At 40.9% G+C, this 24,449-nt stretch overlaps 1 protein-coding gene across 3 annotated transcripts in view; it reads right to left on the bottom strand.

Moving 5' to 3' along the window:
• Positions 1-24,449, bottom strand: part of frmd4a (FERM domain containing 4A) — a 521,753-nt gene that overhangs the window by 321,243 nt on the left and 176,061 nt on the right. The window lies entirely within an intron of this gene.

The raw sequence follows: 24,449 nt of genomic DNA, 5'->3' as shown, positions 1-24,449 counted from the left end.
TCCAACTACTCTGTTTCCTATCTTTTTCTAACCTTGGAATGTTTAAACAGTGAAATTAATCATTTTGTTGTTTTCCAGATTAAACAACTTGCATTTTACAAAGTAAATGCTTCCGTCTTTTAGTGCCTTTTACAAAGTAAACGTTCCAAGGTGCTTCACAAAAGAGAAACAGATGGTAAGCAGTAGTAGGGCAGTTAGGAGACATGACTGTATGTACCGTCGAAAATGCACCCAAGCGAATTTCTACCCCTATTACTTGTGTTTAGTCTCTCCTTTTAAGAGCCTCTCAAATAAATGATTGTATTAAATACTGTTTGCTGTCATTTAGAATTCAAGGTTGAAATTGGGCTATAATCTCAACACAGAACAATGAAAACTTCAGATATTGAACATAAAGCCTGAAGGTTCACAGGTCTCTTAATATTTTCAAAAATTAGATTTGTGAACCTCAGATCATTGTCCCTACTATGGGATTCCTTATAATGGTGGTATTAAGGTAATTCCATCAATTCCCATTTCATTTTCAAGTACTGCACAACAAAGTTCTAATTGCACCTCATTAATGAAAAGATTGCAAAATACAACCTACACCTGACCTGTAATTAAATAACTTTCCAAATTGAATTAAAGATTTAAAAAAGAGAACAAGATGTTACTGAAAGTTCTCAGGGCAATCAGAAAGGAATCATGTCTAAATATATAAAGCAATTAAAAGGCAAAGGGTATTATGCATAGAAGTAATAGAAGTTATGGTGTAAAGTATGACCATTTGCATACTTCAGTAATTTTTTCATCAATTCTCTTCCTTATTATTTTCCTCATCCCTGAAGGCAGTGATTCACATTAGGGTACTGTTCCACAGTCACCAGTGGTCCTCTGGGACCTTGCCCAAGTGGCCATTCTTCATGCTAACCTAGACAGTGGTGTCAGGAGACTGTCGGAGTATCATAGCCCAGGGCAACTGCATCCTGAGAAGCGCTATAAAAATGTTAGTGGTTATTGTCGTTATCGCCATCATTATCATTTTCACTGTGTCCAAAAATATGTCCTTTCCAGCAGTGCTCACAGGATAAGAGCCTTCAGCCTATTCACCCAGACACAAGAAATAGAACAAGGAATTTTCTTTTGGAACAAAGATTGTATTACTTGTAGCAAACAAGGGCTAGGCCTACAAATAATAAGTGTTTATAATGACAAACATGCCACTTTAGTGATGATAATAGTTCAAGAATATCAAATGAGTGATTTGTGGATAATTTTGGGGAATTAAGGATGAATTCAGGAGATATGAAGGTGATTGATTAACTCCTGAATGTTGCACATGCTTAGTTTAGCTGTAGGCTGCATCCATCTAAGTAACAACACAACTCTGCTGGTAATAAAATCTCTGGGCTGCCTTATATACCCCTATTCAACCTATAGAATAGTCCTACTTCAGTGCTTTCAAGGTGGAAGAATGGGTGAAACTGTAGCCCTTAATTATATTGTTAGATAAAAATCTCCTAATGCTGCTCACCTACACCTTGCCTCATCTTCCAGGGGACTTAACATTTTATAGTGGATGGAAATTCTACAGCATGCTCAACTGATGTCAGCCACCCATTCTGACTGTTGAACATTTCAATAGGAAATCATTAACGTTCGTGTTGGACATGCTTGACATCCAAACTAGCTAGCCTTTAAATAATCTCTAGCTGAATGAGTACTAACTTCTACTTTCTATTATCAGTAACCTAAATACAAGTGGACTCTATTGGATTTCATTATTCTAGTGGATTGAAGGTGTCAACTTTACACTAATGTCTTCTAACTAAAGATAGTGTTAGTTTAAAAGAAGAGGCTTAGAGTGTTGTCAAAAAGAGTAGTAAGCCTGAGGATTGGGAGGGTTTTAGAAATCAGCAAAGGTTGACCAAGAAATTGATTAAGAGGGAGAAAATTGAATGAGGGTAAAATAGCAAGAAATATAAAAACAGATTGTAAGAGCTTCTACAAGTATATAAAAAGGAAGAGAGCAAAAATAAACGTTGCTCCCTTAGAGGCAGAGACCGGAGAAATTATAATGGGGAATAAGGAAATAGCAGAGACGTTAAACAAATATTTTGTATCTGTCTTCACAGTAGAAGACTCAAAAAACATACCGGAAATAGAGGGGAACCAAGGGTCTAATGAGAGGGAGGAACTTAAAGTACTTAATATTAGTAAAGAAAAATTACTGGAGAAATTAATGGACTAAAAGCCGACAAATCCACTGGACCCGATGGCCTACATCCTAGGGTTTTAAAAGAGGTGGCTGCAGAGGTAGTGGATGCATTGGTTTTGATCTTCCAGAATTTCCTAAATTCTAGAACAGTTCCCGTGGATTGGATGGAGCAAATGTAATCCCGCTATTCAAGAAAGGAGGAAGAGAGAAAACAGGGAACTATAAGCCAGTTAGCCTGACATCAGTAGAGAGGAAAATGCTAGAATCTATTATTAAGGACGGAGTAACAGGGCACTTCGAAAATCATAATATGATTAGGCAGAGTCAACACAGTTTTATGAAAGGGAAATTGTGTTTGACAAATCGATTAGCATTTTTTGAGGGTGTAACTAGCAGTGTAGATAAGAGGGCACCAGTGGATGTAGTATATTTCAATTTTCAAAAGGCATTCGATAAGGTGCCACACAAGAGGTTGTTACACAAGATTAGGGCTCATAGGATTGGGAGTAATATATTAGCATGGATTGACGATTAATTAACAGACAGAAAACAGAGAGTAGGAATAAACAGGTCATTTTCAGGTTGGCAGGCTGTAACTAGTGGGGTGCCGCAAGGATCAGTGCTTGGGTCTCAGCTGTGTACAATATATATCAATGACTTAGATGAAGGGACCGAATGTAATGTATTCAAGTTTGCTGACAATACAAAGCTAGATGGGAAAGGAAGATGTGAGGAGGACGCAAAGAGGCTGCAAAGGGATATAGACAGGTTAAGTGAGTGGGCAAGAAGATGGCAGATGGGGGTTAATAAAATGGGGAAATGTGAAATTTTCTACCTTGGTAGGAAGACTAGAAAAGCAGAATATTTTTAAAGATAAGAGACTAAGAAATGTTGGTAGTCAGAGGGATTTGGGTATCTTCGTACACGAATCACAGAAAGTTAACAAACATGCAGGTACAGCAAGCAATTAGGAAGGCAGATGGTATGTTAGCCTTTACTGCAATGGAGTATAAGAGTAAGGAGGTATTGCTGCAATTATATAGGGCTTTGGTGAGACCAAACCTGGAGAATTGTGTACAGTTTTGGTCTCTTTACCTAAGGAAGGATATACTTGCTTTGGAGGGGGTGCAACATAGGTTCACTAGATTGATTCCTGGGTTGAGAGGGTTGTTCTATGAGGAGAGATTGAGTAGAATGGGCCTATATTCTTTGGAGTTTAGAAGAATGAGAGGTGATCTCATTGAAACATATGAAATTCCTGGAGGGCTTGACAGGGTAGATGCTGAGAGACCGCTTCCCCTGGCTGGAGAGTCTAGATCTAGGGGGCATATTCTCAAGATAAGGGAGCGGACATTTAAGACCGAGATGAGAAAAATGTCTTCATTCTGGGCTGTGAATCTTTGGAAGTCTCTACCCCAGAGGGCTGTGGATGCTCAGTCGCTGAGTATATTCAAGACTGTGATCGATAGATTTTTGGACACTAAGGGAACCAAGGGATATGGGGATCGGGCAGGAAAGTGGAGTTGAGGTAGAAGATCAGCCATGGTCTTACTGAATGGCGGAGCAGGCTCGAGGGGCCATATGGCGTACTCCTGCTCCGATTTCTTATGTTCTTAGAAGATGGAATCACCCGTGTGAAATTCCTAACTTCACTAACTTTAGGGCAAATTCGACATTAATATAAAGTGTCCTTTTTCTCACTAAAATTAGCCAAGACAGGGATTTTGCCCCTGTTTCTTGATCAAACCCCAGCCCTCCAACAAATTAAACTTAGTGAATGTGCGTAAAGTGCATGTAAAGTGTTAGCACGAAATGTTTGAACATTTGTTTTCCTGGCAAGTTCATTTGCATCAATAGCATTTCCTTCAGGCTACTTACAGGAAAATCCAGGGCACTGCTTGCACAATAACAAATTCATCCTCAGCCGCAGGCAAATTGCATGAGTTCAAAATAATCATGCTAATTACAATGTTGCCTCACAGTTTATTTTTAACTATATGAGTCTGCAATTCTTGCCAAATAAGCAAAGGTATAAAATTGCTTTTAGAAAGTAATGACAGTGTTTACTGAGAATAAAACTCAAGGCAAAGTTCAGACTACCCAAACAGCTGATAATCAATGAGCAACCAACATGAATTATCACTCTGCAGGAGTATATAGAACCTGTGGAGCATTTTCAAAAATTAATATAAATCCCATCCCAAGACTGCATTTACCAGTGTGAGGAGGAAGGCTCACTCCGTTTCACTTTGGAGTCAGTTTGAGTCTTAACACTCAATTAACATTACACAAGTTTAGTATCAGTGTGAAGCTGAAATAGTATAAAGGAACCCAAGACTGAATTTACCAGTAGATAAATGCCATGCTGAAACTGAACTCACCAGGAGATAAAGTGCACAGAGAAGCTGTATCAGCCTCTAGTGTCTTTGTTATACCACAAAATTTACTTCTCATTATTATGTCACAGACTATACCTGAGTAAACTACCTCCATCATCTAGCTTTGAAAAAATGTGTAAAGGTGTAAAATTAAATCAGAAAATGCTGGAAAAACATAGCAGGTAAATCAGTATTTAGAAAAAGGCAGGATAATGAAATTTCAGATGTGTACCTCACACACCCAAAATGCCAATACCCTGAATTTTCTCTTTACAGGTACTGATTGACCTGCTGTGTATTTCCAGCATTTTCTGATTATATTTCAGATTTCCAGCAAAGGCAGAGTTTTGCTTTTTACTTGTCAATGTATAAATTTTGGAACTGTCATTGTAGTTTATCAGCAGGCAACAAGGTGAAGGTGGAGCAAGCTCACTTTGCCAATTATTTCTTACCCTTTATCGTGGAATGTCCCTGCTTGCTCAGGACTGCTGCTGATCCTTTAATTGGCTTGTTGACAAATCAATTAATTGTTGATTTTATTCAGTCAATTTTAGATAGATTGAGCTTTTTGTGGTCAAGGTATTATTGAATGCATTGACTTGATTCCCAGATTAGGATTCCATAGAAGTCATTTTAACAAGTAGCCCAGTAATACAAGCCCGACAGCAACTCTCTTCCAATCAAATAGGAACATAGGAACAGGAGTAGGCCATTCAGCCCCTCGTGCCTGCTTCGCCATTTGATAAGATCATGGCTGATCTGTGACCTAACTCCATGGGCCTGATTTTAGCAGGCCTGCGGGTTTCCGGCGGGTTGGGTTTCGGGTGGTGAAATTAGTGGGTTGCCCGCGCGATCGTAGCAGGCAATGCACTAATTGGAATCACTTACCTGCTCCTCCGGGCTCCGCGCTGCTGGTCTGCGCGTCGGGCGGGCTGCGCATGCGCAGTACGATCTGTCAGCTGGAGGCTCTCTACTTAAAGGGGCAGTCCTCCACTGACAGATGCTGCAACCAATGGAACAAATTACAGCATGGAGCAGCCCAGGGGGAAGGCTGCTCCCAGTTTAATGATGCCTCACCCCAGGTATCATCAGATGGGGTGAGGAGGAGGGGGAGGACAGAGATCTTCCACCCGGCGGGCGGGAGGAAGCGGCCTGCCTCTGCCACCAAGAAGGCCTGGCTCGAGGTGGCAGAGGGGGTCACCTGCACCACCAACATATCGCCCACCTGCATACAGTGCAGGAGGCGCTCCAATGACCTCAGTAGGTCAGCCACAATGAGAACACGTAGTCTTTCCCCTACACTCCGTCTGCCACAACACTGCCCCCACCCCACATCTCCTTCGGCACCGCCAACACTACTCTGTCACATCACCCTTCATACCCACTGAAACCCCATCCTCATCTTACCTGCACCTACTTACCTCGCCAGTACTCACCCGCCACTAACACGCAACCCAATCCTCATACAATCTCATGGCTCTATCCCATACTCACCCTCTCGTGCATCTCTCTCACGGCCAGCCTCACTCAACCTGCCACCACCTGTGCTGCAGTCACAGGGCATGTATCACATATGTGCAGTAGGCAGCGTAAGGCAAACGTGTTGTGAGCATGAAGGGGATGCACAAGGGTGTCTGAGGGTTTGCCATGGGTGTTACCTATATTGAATTTCAGAGCAACAAACATCACACATTATATTGGCACCACCACTGCCATGTCTCCGCGAATCCTGTCTGTTGTGTCCAATAATGCCCGCTCCTGGGTATCACTATGAGGACCCACCACTGATGCCACCCATTGTGTTACTGCAGAGTAGGTGCAGGTGTATTTGCAGGGCTCTTCCGCGCAGACGACTGAGAGACATCGGTGGTGTACCCGGCTGCACCCTGGAAGGATGCGGAGGAGAAGTTGTGGAGGGCAGTGGTGACTTTGGCAGCGACAGGTAAGCAGATGGTGCTGGGGCCAGCCAGGAGCAGCTCGGCATGAAAGAGCCTGCAGATCTCCACGACTACATGTCGAGTGAATCTGCGCCTCCCTGTGCACTGCTGCTCAGAGAGGTCTGGGGAGCTGCGCCTCGGTCTGTGGACCCTGTGCGGAGGGTAGTGCCCTCTGCGACGCGTCTCTCTCTGCGGTAGCCCTCCCTCCTGCTGTACAGGTGGATGTGTCACAGCACTCTGTTGTGGAGCTCCACGTGTCAGAGGTGGACGGCGTGGACTGCGAGGCTGCTGGGGCTGGTCATGCTCTTCGTCCTCCAAGGATGTCAACGCACCACCCATCTGGCAGGTGTTGGTCTGAGGGGTTGTGCAGGGTAGGTAGGTGGTTCCTCGCACTGGGGCTGCGGTTTCACGTCGGTCTGTCCTCTGGCTTGGCGGGGGGTGGTGGAGGGCAGGGGTTGCCCTACGTGACGCGGTGGCCTCCTGCGTGGGTGAGGGCTCTCCCACCCGCTGTGGAGTGCACCTTGGCAGCTGCCACAGGCTGCTGGCTGGAACACGACCGGTTGAAGGGAGACTGTTTCCCCCAGTGTGTGGAACTCACTGCCTTGAAGCTAAAATCCCACACTTCCTGTTTTGACAGCTGCTTCAGCTCATTTAATGACCTCAACAAGCAAGGTAAGTACACTCAAGTGGAACCCCGCTGGCTTTAACTGCCTGCGGGATTCCCACCAGCGGGGCCTGCGCACGCAGCCCCGCACGTCAGCGCGGCACCCGGAAGTGGCCGGGATCTCGGCGCGATCCGGTCACGTGACTGGATATCGGGATTTTCGGGGGCCCCCCGCTGGAAACCCGACGCTAAAATCAAGCCCCATATACCCACCTTAGCCCCATGTCCCTTAATTCCTTTGGTTAACAAAAAGCTATCAATCACAGATTTAAAATTAACAATTGAGCTAGCATCAACTGCCGTTTACGGAAGAGAGTTCCAAACTTCTACCATCCTTGGCATGTAGAAATGTTTCCTAACTTCACTCCTGAAAGTCTTGGCTCTAATTTTTAAGCTATGATACCCTTAATATCTTGAAAACTTTGATTAAATCACCCCATAATCTTCTAAATTCCAGGGAATAACAACCCTAGTTTATGTAATTTCTCCTTGTAATTTAACCTTTGGTGTCCAGGTATCATTCCAGTAAATCTATGCTGCCCTCCCTCCAAGGCAAATATATCCTTGCTAAGGTGCAGTGCCCAGAACTGACCACCCAGGGGTGGTCTAACCAGGTCTTTGTATAGCTGCAGCATAACTTTTACTCCCCTGTATTCTAGTCCTCTAGCTATAAAGGCCACCATTCCATAAGCCTTTTTGATTATTTTCTGTACCTGTTCATGACATTTTAATGATCTATGTACATGGACCCCTAAGTCTCTTTGGACCTCCACTGTTTCAAGCTTTTCACCATTTAGAAAGTACTCTAATCTATCCAATCATAGAATTCGACAGTACAGTACATTTGGCCCATTCCATTTCTACTGGCTCTTTGAAAGAGCTATCCATTTAATCCCTTTGACCATAGCCTTTTAATTTTTTTTCAAATATTTATCCACTTCCCTTTTAAAAACTATTATGGATTTTGCTTCCACCAGAGTTTCTGCCAGGGAATTCTATGTCCTAACAACCGCTGTAAAACAAAAAAAATGTCCTAACCTCTCCCTTCATTCTTTCGGTGATGATCTTAAATTTACATCCTATGGTTGCTAACTCCAACCAGTGGTAATAGTTTTCCCTATTAAAACCCTTCATGATTTGGAACACATCCATCAGAACTCCTCTTAACCTTCTCTGTTCTACTGAAAAGAGCTCCACTTTCTCTAGACTCTCCTCATAACTAAATTCTTGGTATCATCTTAATAAATCTCTCAGTATCCTCTCCATGGCCTTGACATTATTTCTTTTCTTTTATTCGTTCACGGGATGTGGGCGTCGCTGGCGAGGCCAGCATTTATTGCCCATCCCTAATTGCCCTTGAGAAGGTGGTGGTGAGCCGCCTTCTTGAACCGCTGCAGTCCGTGTGGCGCCCAAAGTGGTGCGCCCAAAAATGGACATAATATTGTAACTGCAGCATAATCAATGATATATATAGAGTTAGCATTACCTCTTTTCTTTTGTACTGTATGCCCCTATTTATAAATCCTAGGATCCCATGTACTTTTTTTTAATAGCTTTATCAATTTATCCTCCCACTTTTGAAGATTTATATATCCGAACCCCTAAGTCTCTCTGCTCTTCCATCCTTTTAAAGTTTTACCATTTAATGTATATATTTTCTCCTTATTCTTCCCCTCGGAACACATCGCCTCACATTTCTCCACATTAAATTACATTTGGCGTCTATCTGCCCAATCTGTTTATGCCCTTCTGAAGTCACTGACTGTTTACAGGTAACCATACCCCCTATTTTTATGTTATCTACAAATTTTGATATTGTGCCCCTAAAGCTGAGTCCAAATCATTTATATATACTGAGAAGATCAATGGGTCCCAATACTGATCCCAGGGGGACACCCCTATTTACATCCTCCTGTCGACAAACATTTATGTACCACTACTCTCTTGTTTTCTGTTCTTTAGCCAAACTCTTATCCATGCTGTCACATTCCCTTTAATACTATGCACCTTAATTTAATCAACCAGCCTCCTATGCAGCACCTTATGAAATGCCTTTTGAAAATCCCTATGCAAACATCCACCAACTTTTTCAGTAGTATTCCCTTATCTATAGTATCCTATTTAATTGCTCTACCTCTTCCTTTTGTACTCTTTCACTTCTACAATCAAGTACTGGTACAATAATTGAATCCTGTACTACAGAAAGGAGTCCAAATTGCTAGGATGCCACCTCAAACAACATAATGCACCTTAGGCCTTTGGTTTATTAGCTGAGCATTTGATACATTTATTAGCCATAGAATACAATCTGAAGTGTCATCGCACACTTAACAACTTGCAATTATATGGCGCATTTAACATAGAAAACCATCCCAGAAGTGTAATGAACAATTTTGACAGGTTTAACGTATAATCTTAAAAAAGAACAAAGAAACATGGCAATATACACCACTATGAGCACTCTGAAAGACCCAAGTTAGCTTTCCACTACCTGACAGCAAGGTCTACATGAAGAAAAGAACTTTATGTATACAAATAGATATAAAGACACAAATACAAGTCACTGAATTAACCTATAACAGAAGTTTTTAATGGTTACAGAGCTCACTAAGTAAATCCCAGACTAGAGCACCTTTATAAATGGAAAGGTATTCCTTTTCATATCCTCAGAATGTCTCAAAGTACTTCATGTCCAATGAGTTACCTTTAAAATGCAGTCACTGTGGCTGTAAACACAGCAGCCAATTTGCACACAACGAGGTCCCACAAACAGTAAATGACATGAATGACCAGTTAATTCAGAGTTCAAAGTTACCACTGGATGTTGCTACTATACAACAGAGTCCAAATGAAGAACGAGGATCAATCCAAAGTATTAGTTCTTACGTGCTATTTTGCTTCACAAAAATAATGGAAACGGTGAGGTTATTGGTAGGTCATTGCTACGGCAACAACTTATGGCATACTTCTGAAAAATCTGTGTGAGCCACTGAATGAAGAAAGCACAAACATTTGATTGTGCTATTTCTTGTACGTAAAAGAAATGTCCCCCACAATGGAACTGAAAATGACTGTATACTCTACTTACCTCTATGATGTTGCCTCCATGGACAGTGGAGACACTTTTGTAGTATAAACAAGGTGGTATCCATATCTCCGAAGACACAAGACGCTGCTTCACAAGGAGAGGAAATTTCCTCTGAGTAATAAAATAATAAGCCAGTTTACAAGGAATGGTTCTACAATTTCATTACACCTGGTGCACAGAGGAAATCCTCCCCCAAGGCGATTTGCCTCTTGCCTCCGGAGACAAAATGCTGTCGAAGGGAAACTCAAATTGACGACCCACCGGATGTCAATTTTGTCCAGCAGTGGCCAGGCTTAGAGTGACTTTGATACTGCTGGCTGACCAAGATTGACCTTCCCCAAAGTTGGTCAAAGCGTTGAGCATTAAACACCATCATTGGGAAATTACCCTCTCCGACAATATCAAATGAATGCTTAACACATTCCTATTCAATTTCATTGTCTAGTATCTTAACAGAAACATTACCCGATTTAGAGTTTGTTACGAATGCTGAACACACTTGTACAATTATATTGCAGGGTATAATTCCCAGACTCAATTTTCATCAACTTCACATACGCGATCTTCCGAGTGAACAGCTGTTTTAGTGTTCCTGCGCCTCTCTGAAAATTGAAATGTAAACAGGGAAAATTCAGAGCAATAGCATGCTGTCACACACTGAAGGAGTTTCCAGTCAGATTTCATGTTCCCTCATTAAAAATGTAGGTTCTGGTTACAATGTACATCCCAAAGTATACTGGAAATTTAAATTAAAGCTGCCACCCAACTCACAGTCATAATTATTCTGCAGTAATTACTGAAACAGAATCCATCTGTGCTTATTATTCCTAAATCAAAGCATTTTAGCTCATTTCAACTTGTACATTTTTTTTCTGTTATGGGATTAAAAGTTTTCACAGAGGAATTGCAGCTCTTAATGAAATAAGGGATTATCTCACACGAAGTGTTAAATATCTCAAAGTCCGTTAAGTTAATAACAGCAGCCGTGGGGAGTTGGTGTAAGTTACACAAAGAAATGCATTTAACAGATAAAACTCATAGGTATAGTCAAATATTCGATAATAAAAATAAGAGTCACATATATATTTGGTAGGAAAATATTTCTTTAACTATAATACTGTCAGACCCCTACAATGTTTTACTAAAACAACAATAGTTTAATGGGGGAAAAAATACAGTACTGACAGTGGGGTACAATTTTTTTCTGTACTGATTTTATAATAAGTTGCATAATAAATGTGTGCTTAATCTCACTCAATTTACTTCCATTGAAAAAAAAATTAAGTGGCCTAGACTTAAAGCCATTTTCACTCATATCACTTCATTTTAAAAAAAAACTTTGTCTCTCATTCATATCACTTCATTCTTTTTATCTTTGTCTTATATGCACCATGTTACACACATTTGCCCAATACTGCATTCTGAAGCATAATGCTGTTACTGCTGCACTTCAAATCACCTGGGGATGAAGTCTGTGCAGCTTACTTTATTCACACTCTGCTGTAACAAGGCTACAGGTCACAACTGACAAGATGTCAAAGCTAAACTCTCTGCTTTCATCAGCTTTACAGTATCTCAAAAACTGAGACAAGTCTGAACTATGAGTAGATAATACTGTGGACGGGGTATATGTGCACAATTTGTTGAAGGTGGCAGGGCAGGTTGAGAAAGCGGTTAAAAAAGCATACGGGACCCTGGGCTTTATAAACAGAGGCACAGAGTACAAAAGTATGGAAGTCATCATGAACCTTTACAAAACACTGGTTCAGCCACAACTGGAGTATTGTATCCAGTTCTGGGCACCGCACTTTAGGAAAGATGTGAAGGCCTTAGAGAGGGTGCAGAAGAGATTCACAAAATGATTCCAGGGATGAGGGACTTTAGTTATGTGGATAGACTGGAGAAGCTGGGGTTGTTCTCCTTGGAACAGAGATAGTTGAGAGGAGATTTGATAGAGGTATTCAAAATCATGAAGGATCTAGTCAGAATAGATAAAGAGAAACTGTTCCCATTGGCGGAAGGGTCAAGAACCAGAGGACATAGATTTAAGGTGATTTGCAAAAGAACCAAAGGTGACATGAGGAAAATCTTTTATTACACAGCGAGTGATTAGCATCTGGAATGCACTGCCCGAGGCGATGGTGGAGGCAGATTCAATCATGGTCTTCAAAAGGGAACTGGATAAGTACTTGAAAGGAAAGAATTTGCAGGGTTACAGGGAAAGATCGGATGAGTGAGACTAGCTGGATTGCTCTTGCATTGAGCAGGTGTGGACTCCATGGGCCAAATGGCCTACTTCTGTGCTATATCCTTTCTATGATTCTACTGAAAGATTTAAACTCCAATCTTTGAAAAGCAACAACGGGGAATGTCTCTTGCAAAATCAGTCTTAAATTACATCAATATAAGCTTTGCAAAAAAGCCAATTACTTTTATTGTCCCTCACTATGATAGGTTCTATGACCCGTGCAGTTTTAAACAACAAGAAATTCTATTATTTATTTTGTATATGAATTTGTAGCTAGGCCAAGTAGTGCAACAATTCAATACAAAAAACAGAAAATGCTGGAAGCACACACAGTGAATCAGTCAGCAATTGTGGAGAGGACAGACAAGTTAACGTTTTGGGCACCAACCCTTCTTTCCAGCATTTGCTGCTTTTTTCCCCCCTTTTTGCTTGTAACAATTTTATAAGGCGGCTTCTGTTAGCAGTGAGGCGAGTGAGGTTTACTCAAACGCTGTCTAAGTTGAGAGGAAAATGACTCACTTTTGTTTTTATTGATTGCTTGCAGACAGCCCCCCTATCAGGACAAAATGATTTGATTGTTTCCTCAGACATGTGAGTTCGCTGCTTGCTGTGAGAAAGAGTTGGAGCTGTTATCTGTAATAACTGCTGACCTGCATCTAATTAAATCCTGTTTGGCTACATTTGTTTGTTGGAATTGTTTATATCTGCAGTTGCTTTTATCTCTGGTTTGACACTGTAAAAAGTAATTCAAAGTGAGACAGTTCTGAATAATTGTGATGGATACCTTTTTAAAAAATCTTCCATTGTACCAGCTTGACATCAATGAAAGAGTGGAGTACTATCATGGCTGGTTATCATGTTCTTTAGTTTTTGCTGTGCCACATTACTATTTAAAGGCTTTCTATGAGGTTCATTCCTACCATAAAGGTTTTCATCATAAACACCTGTTCAAAAGTTATTGAACAGAAGTGCTAAGATCTCGGAACTTACATTGTACAATGGTGTAGTGTTAGTTACTGTACTTATGCTTGTGTGCTGATTTATTTTTGCTTCTGCATAAACTTACTAATTACAATGAATTTAAATTAGTAGTTTTCCCACTATTTCAGAGAGATCAGTAATCGGTGGTATCCTGTACTATTTCCAGTATATCTCAATGCTACAAGAGTTCATTGTTCGTATTGTGATACACTATTCTAGATGATTTTCATGGGATTGCTTATCAAAGCTAACTTTTGCAAAGAGCACAGATAAAGAATATTGGGAAGTACCCTGAATTATAACAACATTGCAAACATTGCCATGCCACTAACAAATGCTGTGCCAGAGGTGTACAGGAAGGTCCCTCGTATCATCCCTAATTCTTGTTCACCAACCTTCAAATGGTGGTAGGTTTTCACCTTCTACTATTAGCCAGCCTTTCTGTTCTGCCTTTCAAACTGATTTGATCCCACAGAAGTCTATGACTTACACCTTATCATGCCAGGTAGTTTACGTAAATATCTACAAAATTTGTGTGCCAATGACGTTAGAATAGTCGCAAAGTTTGGGAAAGCAACAAGCAGGGCAAGTTGTATGCACACGCAGTGCTAGTTTGGTAAAACCATCACACTAGTGGGAGACCAGTGTAACGACCTACCCCAGAAGCTCTGCTTATGTAGATGTTGAGCCAATGTTGAAGTAGCATAGACAGTAAGAATCAGAAGAAACCTGCTGCATTTACCAGAGGGCACACAATAGGCTTCGTTATATAGAATCACTTTACTTTTGTACATAATGTTAGTATCATAAAATTAAATAGCAATTAAAATTATCAACAGAGAAGTATCACTGCCTGTATCTATGATGTAATACAAGCTCTACACCTATCAGACAACAGCTACAAGCAATTTGGCCCATTTCGGTTTATTCATCTAGTTTCCCAAAACAGCAAACAATTATTTCTTCAATGATTCCAGGATTTTCCCTACCCAGAAGTCCATTTCATGTGTAGATCACTCTTTGTTTGAAAAAGAAGTTCCTGACATCAGTCCTAAATCAGGACTGATTATTAGTCTTTATGCCCTTGCCCCACTCTCAAGGCTTAGTTTGTACCAATGTTTCAGATTTACCTTTTCTATACTGTTTACTATCTTATGTCCTCTCAATCATTTCTCTTAAAGGTTGAAAAATCTATGTTTCTCCAGTGTTTCCTCATAACTAGGTATACAGCACCAGGGATCAGTCTCATGGCTCTTCTCTAAACCACCTCCAGTTCTTGCGTCGCCGTGATCAGAATTAAACAAAGTATTCCAGGTGTAGTCTGACCAGAGTACTATACAGTTTGAGTATGACTTCCCCCAAGTTGTGTTCTACTCTATTGACTATGTAGTTCAGCATTCGATTTACTTTGTTGATCATTGCTGTGCTGTGATTAGACATGTTGAGCATCAAGTCTATTAAAAATCCCTCAATCTCTTTCAACTTCATCCTTAATAATTTCGTCACCATTGAGTACATTTGCTGCTCATTTTTCTTCCTATATGCAGAATATATCTACATATGCACTGGTCCATATTAAATTTCATCTGCAATTATTCTGCTCGCTTACATATTTAATCCAACTCATTTTGCAGCACCAGAGCTAATTCCTCAGACTCAACCGTCCTTCCGAGTTTGGTATTGTCTGTGAATTTGACCAGTTTGCAGAAAGAATTCTTAAACCTATCTAAATTTTTTACTCATTGTACTCATTTATAGTACAAACATCATAAAAAAAAATAAAAGAGAATATAGACAAAGAAACTCCTTGAAATGTGCTGCATGTGAATGGGGTTAGGAAAGGAGTTCTTGGTAAGGATTTCTTATCATATTGAATTAAAACTCATTGGCTCGGGTCACAGGGTTAAACCACTTCTGTGGAAATCTGATCCTCTGGCAGATAAGAGTCTTGGACTCTTCACAGTATCATTAAATCACCTAACCTCTCTGTTGTCTTTCACTGCTTTAGGTCTACAGTAATTTGCCAATTCCTAGCATCCTGACAACTCACTCATGTAACCCACTGAAGGCGTCTTCTCCAGGCCACAAATAGATTAAAATCAAAAAGAACAGCTAACGCTTCACTGCCTATATTCTGCCCCATTTTATATAGATCTGCACTACTGCAATCCTTCCAAGCAACAAAAAAGATACTGTAAATCAAATCATTTTCACTGGGTTAAATTTTCACTACAGTGAGCTTAACAAAAGATTTGTGTGGCTTTAATTTCATGCTTGGTTACTGTTAACCTTTGCATTTGTATCATGCAAAATATTTGTGATGGTTTTATTTTCCCAACAACAGAACATATGAGAAACCTACGAAAATAAGACCATGTGAAAATGTCCTGATTTACAGTCATTCATTTTCATACTATCATTCCTATAGTCATCCTCCCTGATTGCACATAAGTACATGTGAATGTGCATCCTATAATTTTTCCATCTTCATTTTGAAAATATACTGATTAAAACAGAACACTTAAGAATCAAAAAAATAAAACTTATACTAATCTATTCCAGCAGTTGTGTCTCGAATTATTTACTCTCCCATTATACTTGAAATCTACATTTTAGTAACCAACTTCTTTGCAGAAATCATACCATCTGCATAATCAGCTGCCGTGATATAATTATGTGCACAGATCGGACAAAACTCAAGTTAGCAGAGTTCAAACATTAATCAAGGCTATAAATTGAAATTAGGCCTTTTAATGGAGTCCACAATTTCATTACTAGAGCTACCAGCTGGCTATCTTCACTCTTGGCCAAGCAACCCATCTACCTTAATTCAGTTAACTAATGTGAAGCAAGTAATGTTCTCCTTTCGTTGCTGATCGAATGGCCCCGGATCATAAATTGAAATGATTACCCTGAAAATCCAGTTTCCTCAAATTGGTCAACTATACCAGCAACAAGAAAGAAAATTCTTCATTCTGGGATAAGATGGTGCCAGAATGCAGTAGAACACCAACACGCTGCACCATGGAGGGGTGACACAGACTCTAGGACCTGTGATTTCCCATTTGCTGAGTTACTGATCTCAGCTTTGAAGAAGCATCAAACTATAGCTAGGGGCAGAGAGGAAAAAAATAAGAGGAAATCAGGCCCATGCCCCCCAAAAACTTAAAATTTGCAGCACCCAAGGAGGCCATTCAGCCCATCTGTTGGCTTTTTGTTCAAACAATCCAAAACTGATCATCATCCTTCACTCTCGCTATAGCAATGTATCTTTCTCTGCTTCAAATATTTTTACAATTTTCCTATAAAAGCAAAGGTCTCTGCCTTAACCACTCCCTTTGGCAAACCACTTCATGTGCCAACAACTCTCTGCATAAAGAAATTTCTCCTAATCCCTCTCCTTAATCTCTTAGTGATAATTTTAAATTGATAACCCTTCACCTCCTAGTAATAGGATGAGGAGTGGCATTGGTGCACCCCTGGAAATACTCATTCACCCATCCCTCTCAGCTAGGAATGGGGCATGTTGTGGGGATAGCAAGAAACAGAGGGTATCTCCCTGCAAAACAAAAAACTATGTATTTTATTCTGAGCAAATGGGTTAGAGTTCCTAAGGTGATGAAGTTAAGATGAACACATCACCTTAAACAATCTCAAGAAATGCCTTTTCTCTTATTCTGGCAATCATTACTTCCTTTGTCTCTACAGAACACCACAGTTCTGACTAAGAGTTAAAGGTTATGGATTATCAAACTGAACTGGAACCTTACTAAAATATCGCAAATGATTGTAAACCAATCTGTCATTCAATAATAGATTGGATTAGGATACCTTGGCTAACAGGACAGACAGAATGTTTTTCTGAAGGAGATATAGCCCAGTGATAATTAAATGGAAGTGTAGGAGCTGATGACTCAACGTATTTAATGTGCTGAATGATAACTAGGCTGCAAATCCCAATTTTACTTAGCAAGTTACTCATCATATCCAATATGAGGCACATCAGCGAGCGGAGGCAGTGTCACACTGTCTCCTCTTCTCATATTTCAATCTGCTCTACCATTTGACTACAATAGTCTGACCACTCTTTCAAAACGGAGCAAAACTCTGGATAAAAAGATCAAAATAAATATTTTTTTCAAAAAGAATTATAAATGTAAAACTGTAATTACAAATCCCTTCAAGCGTGCCAAAGATACTGGCGATGATTGGAAGCTCTACAGAAAGTGCCCGAAGGATGCTGGGAGCTTAGAAAAAATGAGCAAATAGAGAAAAAAAATAGCAGAATCAGGTAAGAATGGACGAGTGGAAGAGCAGTTTAAAACTTAGCAACGATTACAATAGACAATGGTTGAAAAACAAGTAATAATAATCGTTGTTTAATAATTTTCAAAATATTTGTAGCTAGCTGACTCTGATGCACTTAAGGCTCCTGATGGTGAATTGCATAACACAGGAAATGATTTTCCCCATCCACCACCCTAAACATTCACTCCCTTCACCACTGGCGCACCGTGGCTTGCAGTGTGTACCATCCACAGGATGCACTGCAGCAACTCGCCAAGGCTTCTTCGACAGCACCTCTCAAAACCCGCGACCTCTACCACCTAGAAGGACAAGGGCAGCAGGCACATGGGAACAACACCACCTGCACGTTCCCCTCCAAGTGACACACCATCCCGACTTGGAAATATATCGCTGTTCTTTTATCGTCGCTGGGTCAAAATCCTGGAACTCCCTTCCTAACAGCACTGTGGGAGAACCGTCACCACACGGACTGCAGCGGTTCAAGAAGGCAGCTCACCACCACCTTCTCAAGGGCAATTAGGGATGGGCAATAAATGCCGGCCTCACCAGCGACGTCCACATCCCATGAACGAATAAAAAATTTTTTTTACAGCTGCTTCTGTCCCACCCAAACGGGCTAGAAAGACTTTTCCCTTCAGGAAAAGTGCAATTTAATGATTTCTTTAGCGCTGTGTACAGAGGATACATCACAATGGACTATTTATATTCCCACAAGTGAAATCCAATCACAATACTAAGACTTCCTGGTGAGTGGAAATAGTCATTCAAGATTTTCCATGAAGCAATCTTTATATACCACATGTAAAAAATTAGTGCCCATAAACTAATTATAAATGAACTGTACCTCAAAGCTTACTTTCACGTCCTTGGAAACAAGGCAAAGTATGGATGGGAAAAGGCCATTTGGTAAATTAACCCCATGCCTTCCACTTCAACATGTTTAAACTTTATTGTTTTGGGCTCGCCCTCACACAGGTGAAACTCTGAGGAAGAGTCAAATGTGGTCAAACAATGCCACAATTTCAGTTCAACATTAGCCAACATGACCAGTTACATTTGATAGCTGATAGGGTAGATTCTCCACTCATCCAAATTACATTGAGCTGGATTCTGGTTAGTTTCAGGGTCAGCATATTTAAATAATGATTTAGAGTTCCTTCTGCCGACTGTGCCTTGTAAGGGGGCAGGCAATCTAAAGAGCATGCCGGCCTTAAAGGGGCAACAATTCTATGCGCAAGGTCAATTTAAAACAGGCTGTACTGGAAGGGAGAAGTGACAGCCAAAAAACAAAGTGAAGAAAACCCAAAATGGAGACTCTGGAGAAGTAATGGAGCAGCACAGAATCCCTGTTTTTTTGGCTGGTGACATGGATATGCTGCTCCATGAGGTGGGTGTGTAGGTGCTTGAGGGTCCATGGTACACTCCCCAGAGGACAACAATGCACCATGCCTGACAGCAGGTGGTGGCTAGGCTCAAAGCTGTGTACAGGACCTGGGAACAACTATGGAGATAATCAAGTTGAGGAAAACAAAGGCAAGCTCACAACAGAAAGAGGTGAATCAGCACGTAGAGACGCCACTGAGAGTGTCCTCAGCTTTATCAACAGTTGTCTTCTACTTCAGGTATAATCGTGTTCTAAACCTTGATAAATATTTAACTTATTGGAAATAAAAGATGTGTGCAAATTGCTAGTGGAGGGAGTTGGCCCGAAAAATGCAACGTATCTCAAGATATAAATAAATATTTAACAGCTCCTCTGATGCCTAAATAAGTGCACTGTTTAGTGTGTATATGCTTAGGACCATCTCAGATTGGGTGCTGTGATTGGCTAGGAAGGAGAGAGATAATGTGCTAGGTTCCCACTCCTAATCACCATTCAGTGATTCTTAACAGGAAATAACTGCGTGGGTGTCAGGTGAAGACATGATTAGGCTTGGCTGTGATTCTCTGCCATGGTTCAATAGCGTGCCAACACTCACTATCTAGACTCCCTTATGGAGACAGGCTAGCTGGGCAAGGTACTGGAGAGCTAGACCGCCCGTACAAATGCGTCACTCCACACAAATCAGTACCTTCAGGAGACGAGGGAAAAAAACTGGAGCAGAAAGGAGAAAGACTTGTAAAAATAGCTTTATAATGTAGCGAAGGATCTATTCCCGTTACAGCAGTTATTGTGGTATTATAAACAATGTCATTTTGTGATTTTTTTTTTAAAAATCATGTGAAGTAGAAATAGAATATTTTCTTTTTACAGTCCTCAATTGTGAACCATATAGGTCAGTACCTCAGTAAAAATTCATTGTCAGTTTCTTTAAAAACCTCATTTTATGTAACTGCGCAGGCTATTTATCATATTTTCCTACTTTGAGTTTAATCTCATACATATTAATAAAACAATTATGTTAATCCATAGGTATAGGAGCATTAAATACTCATAACTAGGTCTGACTGAGTCTATTATGCAGTATAATGTAATAACAATTTCTGTTCTCCGAGATCAATTTTATGCTGTCAGCGGGCATCATAATCTGTAGCACAGATTTGTTTTCTACTAAATGTGAGAATTAACATTTAGATCTCTGCGTTAAAGATAAAGAGCTTGCAGGCATTCCCGATGGCTCCGTGAATTTATCCACGAGTGTGGGTGAGCCGTGTAAACCAGGAAGGACCCCCAGGTTTGATTCCTAGTCTGTGCTCTGTTAACTGACTGCAGTTGTGGAAGCAATAGAAGCACCACAACTGGCCTCAGAAACCCTGAGCTCGGAGGAGAAGGAACAGAGGTTCTGGCTCCTGATCACCATCTAGTGACCCCTGCCGGAAGTGTACATGTAGACGTTGTGTGAGGACAAGACTGGGCACAGCCCTCCGTAGCCAAATAGTTTGAAGACACTCATTATTGAGGCTCATCCATGAATACTGCCCACTTGGGCATAGTACTGGAGAGTGACTGGCACTCATGGAACTGTACGGGCAAGGAGCCAACACGTTCTGGAGAGGGGGGGTGGGTTGGTGGGCGGGGGGAAGCTGAAGAGGAAAAAATATGGAGAGATTAATATTACCAAAATATTACATTGAATTTTCTTCTCTTTTATGTAATAGAATTCATAACTTTGCAAACTGATCTCCCATAATCAAAGTACTGAAGTTAACTTACAAGACTGATAAAGTTGAGGAAATACAGTGGCTAAAGTACTTGTGAATTGTACAGCAATTATTCTGGATAGACATCAGTGTATTAGAACATTTGTGGCTTTAATTCCTAATCGATTTCTGTCGGACATGTTAAACAGCCGTCATAAATTCTTTTTTGCACTACTTTTAATACAGATGTTGTTAAATTAGCGCAAACAGGCATTTATGTAAACGCATTAACTTGATGTGTAAAAATAGTGGGATTAAACCCTCAAGTGTTTCAGAAAATCAATAAACGTCATTTTATTTATACTATCCTCTCAAGGTTTTTATTTCTTTTCCCCAGTTTCTGGCCTTATCAGGCCATGCACTTACAGTGGTTAAGAAGTTGAGGGGAAGACAATCTGCTCCCAGGTATTTGCCTAAGTTGTTTTAAATGTGCAGCTAGGGTACGCATTGCATTAGCTCGGTGGCGACTTGCCTTCCAGTGATCCCTCCCTATGGCAACGCACCACAATTGTTATTATGTTTCTTTAGCTATGCATTCAATGTTACGTCTTCAAGATCACAGGAAGGTCTCAGGTTGCAAGTAGGTAGGAGGGGTCATATAGTTTCTAGTTTTGGGAGGGTGGTAAGGGTCTGGCAGCTGTGAGAGGGGTTGGTGTGAGAGTACGGAGGAGGGAGGTCCTTCGATGAGGGAGTAGTAGGAGAGAAGTTCCAGGATTGGGAATGGTGTATTGGAAATGTGGAAATGGTGGGAGCGGGGTGGTGGGATGTTTCAGCAGTGGAGGGTGATCGTGGGATGTTGGTGCGTGGAATTACTGGGAGAAGAATCCCTGGGGGTTAGGAACAGTGGGGAGGAGGGTTACAGGGTCTGGCAACACTGGAATAGATGTTAGGGCTTTTGGAGTAATGACAGGTTTGGGAGTAGCAGATGGGGGATAGGGCCCTGAGGCTATTGGGACAGCAGTGCTGCAAGTCTTGTGCCAATAGTAGGGGGCCGTGGGAATTATGGCAAGGAGGAGAAAGGTCACGATGTAGAAATACTGGAGAGAGGAGTGTGAGGATCTGGGATGATTGGGAAAGAGGTTCTTGAGGTCTGGAAGTGATGAGGAGCATTTGGAGGAGGGACTAGGCTTTGGTGGTATTTTGGGAGGGGACAGGGGAATGAAGGAGAATGACCATTAAAGCTGTGACCTGAGAATGTTTGTGGTTACAAGGCTTTCCTTGGTGGAGAGCTGGGATTCCCAAAATGCCTTTCCCAGCATTGATCTGTGAAGCCTCTGTTATTTAAAGCAGATAAAGTGCTTATATTGCAAAAGCATATTAAACACTTGAAGTTCAATCCTGGGTCATGGCTGGGATCAGGGCTATAGGGTTTTCTTCAGCTGGAGGGCTGAAGGAAAAGACACAGACGCACGTCTGATTTGAGAGGCCCCAGGCTGGTGATACTGTGGAGAATGGAAACAAAGACCGGACGACTCAATCAGAGGTAACTATAATAAAAAAAAGTTAACTTTTTAACTGTGAAGAACAAGTGTAACAGACTGAAGGCTTTTAATATAGTAGCCGATCTCAGGCAGTGAATTTGGAGGGCAGCTGTTTTACAACAATAGGGGTGTTTTCAATAAAATATGACTTACAGGAAGAGCGCCCTATACACAAGACTATTAATATATCATAGATATAAAAGCTTTACATTTAGCACATGTCCTTCACACACCAGACATCAGAAAGCCAGTCACGGCTCTGAAGCCTGAAACATCAGCTGTTTATAAGTAACTACATTTGCCTATTACAAGCAGTGGCCTTAGAGAGACAGGCCAGGTCAGCAGCTAAACATCAGGACCGTGCTCCAGATTCCAAACTGCTAATGTATAATTTAGTGGCATCGCACTATATACCATGTAACTGTTTTATTGCTTATTTCAACTATGTTACTTAAGGGCCAGGTGTTAAGATGATTAAAGGAATTGATAGGGTAAATAGAAACTATTTCCTCTGGTGGGGGAGTCCATAACCTTAAAACCAGAGTTAGTCCGTTCAGGGTTGATGTCAGGAAGCACTACTTCACACAAAGGGTCGTGGAAATCTTGAACTCGCTCCCCCAAAAACACTGTTGAGGCTGGGGGTCAATTGAAAATTTCAAAACTGAGATTGATACGTTTTTGTCAGGCAAGGGTATTAAGGATTATAGACAGAACCAAGGCGAGTAGATGGAGTTAAGGTACATGATCTAATTGAATGGCGGAACAGGTTCGAGGGGCTGAATGGGCTACTCCTGTTCCTAAGGTACTAACAGTAGTAAGTGAGATGCTTTACTACAAAGTTTTTGGTGTGATACCTACTGTATCAGGGAATGTATGTGAAGAATAAACAACAAATTGTGCATGTTCCCTCAAATGCTTCCAATGCAGTCCCTGTGTTTTCCGAACAACTATCTTCAGAGTTGAGAAGTGGCCAACTGACATCAGCTGTGGCATAATCGAACTGCCGGATAGTGTAGAAAATAATCCAATGCAAAAGTAAGTGTAAGGAAATTGTAAATATGTTCTTTACAAATGGGTTTACGATTTTGCTATAGCTAAAGCACAAAGGAAATTTCCAACCCCTTCCCCCGACGGAATTAAGAATTCAAAATAAATATGTGTAACATCAACCTTGTTGGAATTACTTGCTACATTCTGTGAACAAATACATGAAAAAACAGAATGGTATTCATTCTGCTTTTAAATAAGTGCATAGCAGAAAATAACATTCAGTTAGAAAAGCAGGGACTGCTGACCAACAAAGAGTTAATTTTAATTTTATTGTCTGAAACTCACAGCTGAGGGAGGTTTTTTTTTACAATTCACATATATTTTCAGTCTAGTTTTTATTGCTTTATTAAATCTGGAATGGTATCTGTACTATTTGGTCGAGACTATATTGCTAAAATTTCACAAAGTACAAAGGCGCTATGATAATCAAACAGTTGTGCAGTTATTAAACATTTTGAGAACAGATCATGGCTTTGTAATCATCTCGACTGTGTGTGTGTATTAACAAGAGTCTTTTTGACAGGAAAATAAAAACATTATGCCCATACAGCCTCCCCTACTTGCACAATGCAGTGTTTAGACCCGTTACCATAACCGCACAGTTCACTGTTTAAACATTCTGCTGTGGAACAGTAGCTGTGCAGTAACAACCCTTGGAAAAGGAAGTCACCAGGTGCCTCAAACAGTACATTAATCATTCAGAGATCTGCTGTCAAAGTCCTTCAGTATTTTTTCACGCAAACAGAGCGTGCCTCCACCGCATCTGCATACTATCAAAATAATGAAAAGCCAATGCAAGATTTACAGTCTTTTCAACATGGCTGCACATTCTGGGCAATGGAACTCAAAGCAGTGTCTCCCGGTATTACCACGGTGAGCCACTACGTGTGTAGCAGGGAACAGATGATTCACTCACACTCTATGTGTGAGCCAAGTAACAATTTTTCTTCTAACACCATTCCTAAATCAATGA

Source organism: Heptranchias perlo, chromosome 24 (genome assembly GCF_035084215.1).
Source record: "Heptranchias perlo isolate sHepPer1 chromosome 24, sHepPer1.hap1, whole genome shotgun sequence".
NCBI lineage: Eukaryota > Metazoa > Chordata > Chondrichthyes > Hexanchiformes > Hexanchidae > Heptranchias > Heptranchias perlo.
Note: the sequence above shows the minus strand (reverse complement) of the source record. Positions and strands in the feature narration are given on the sequence as shown.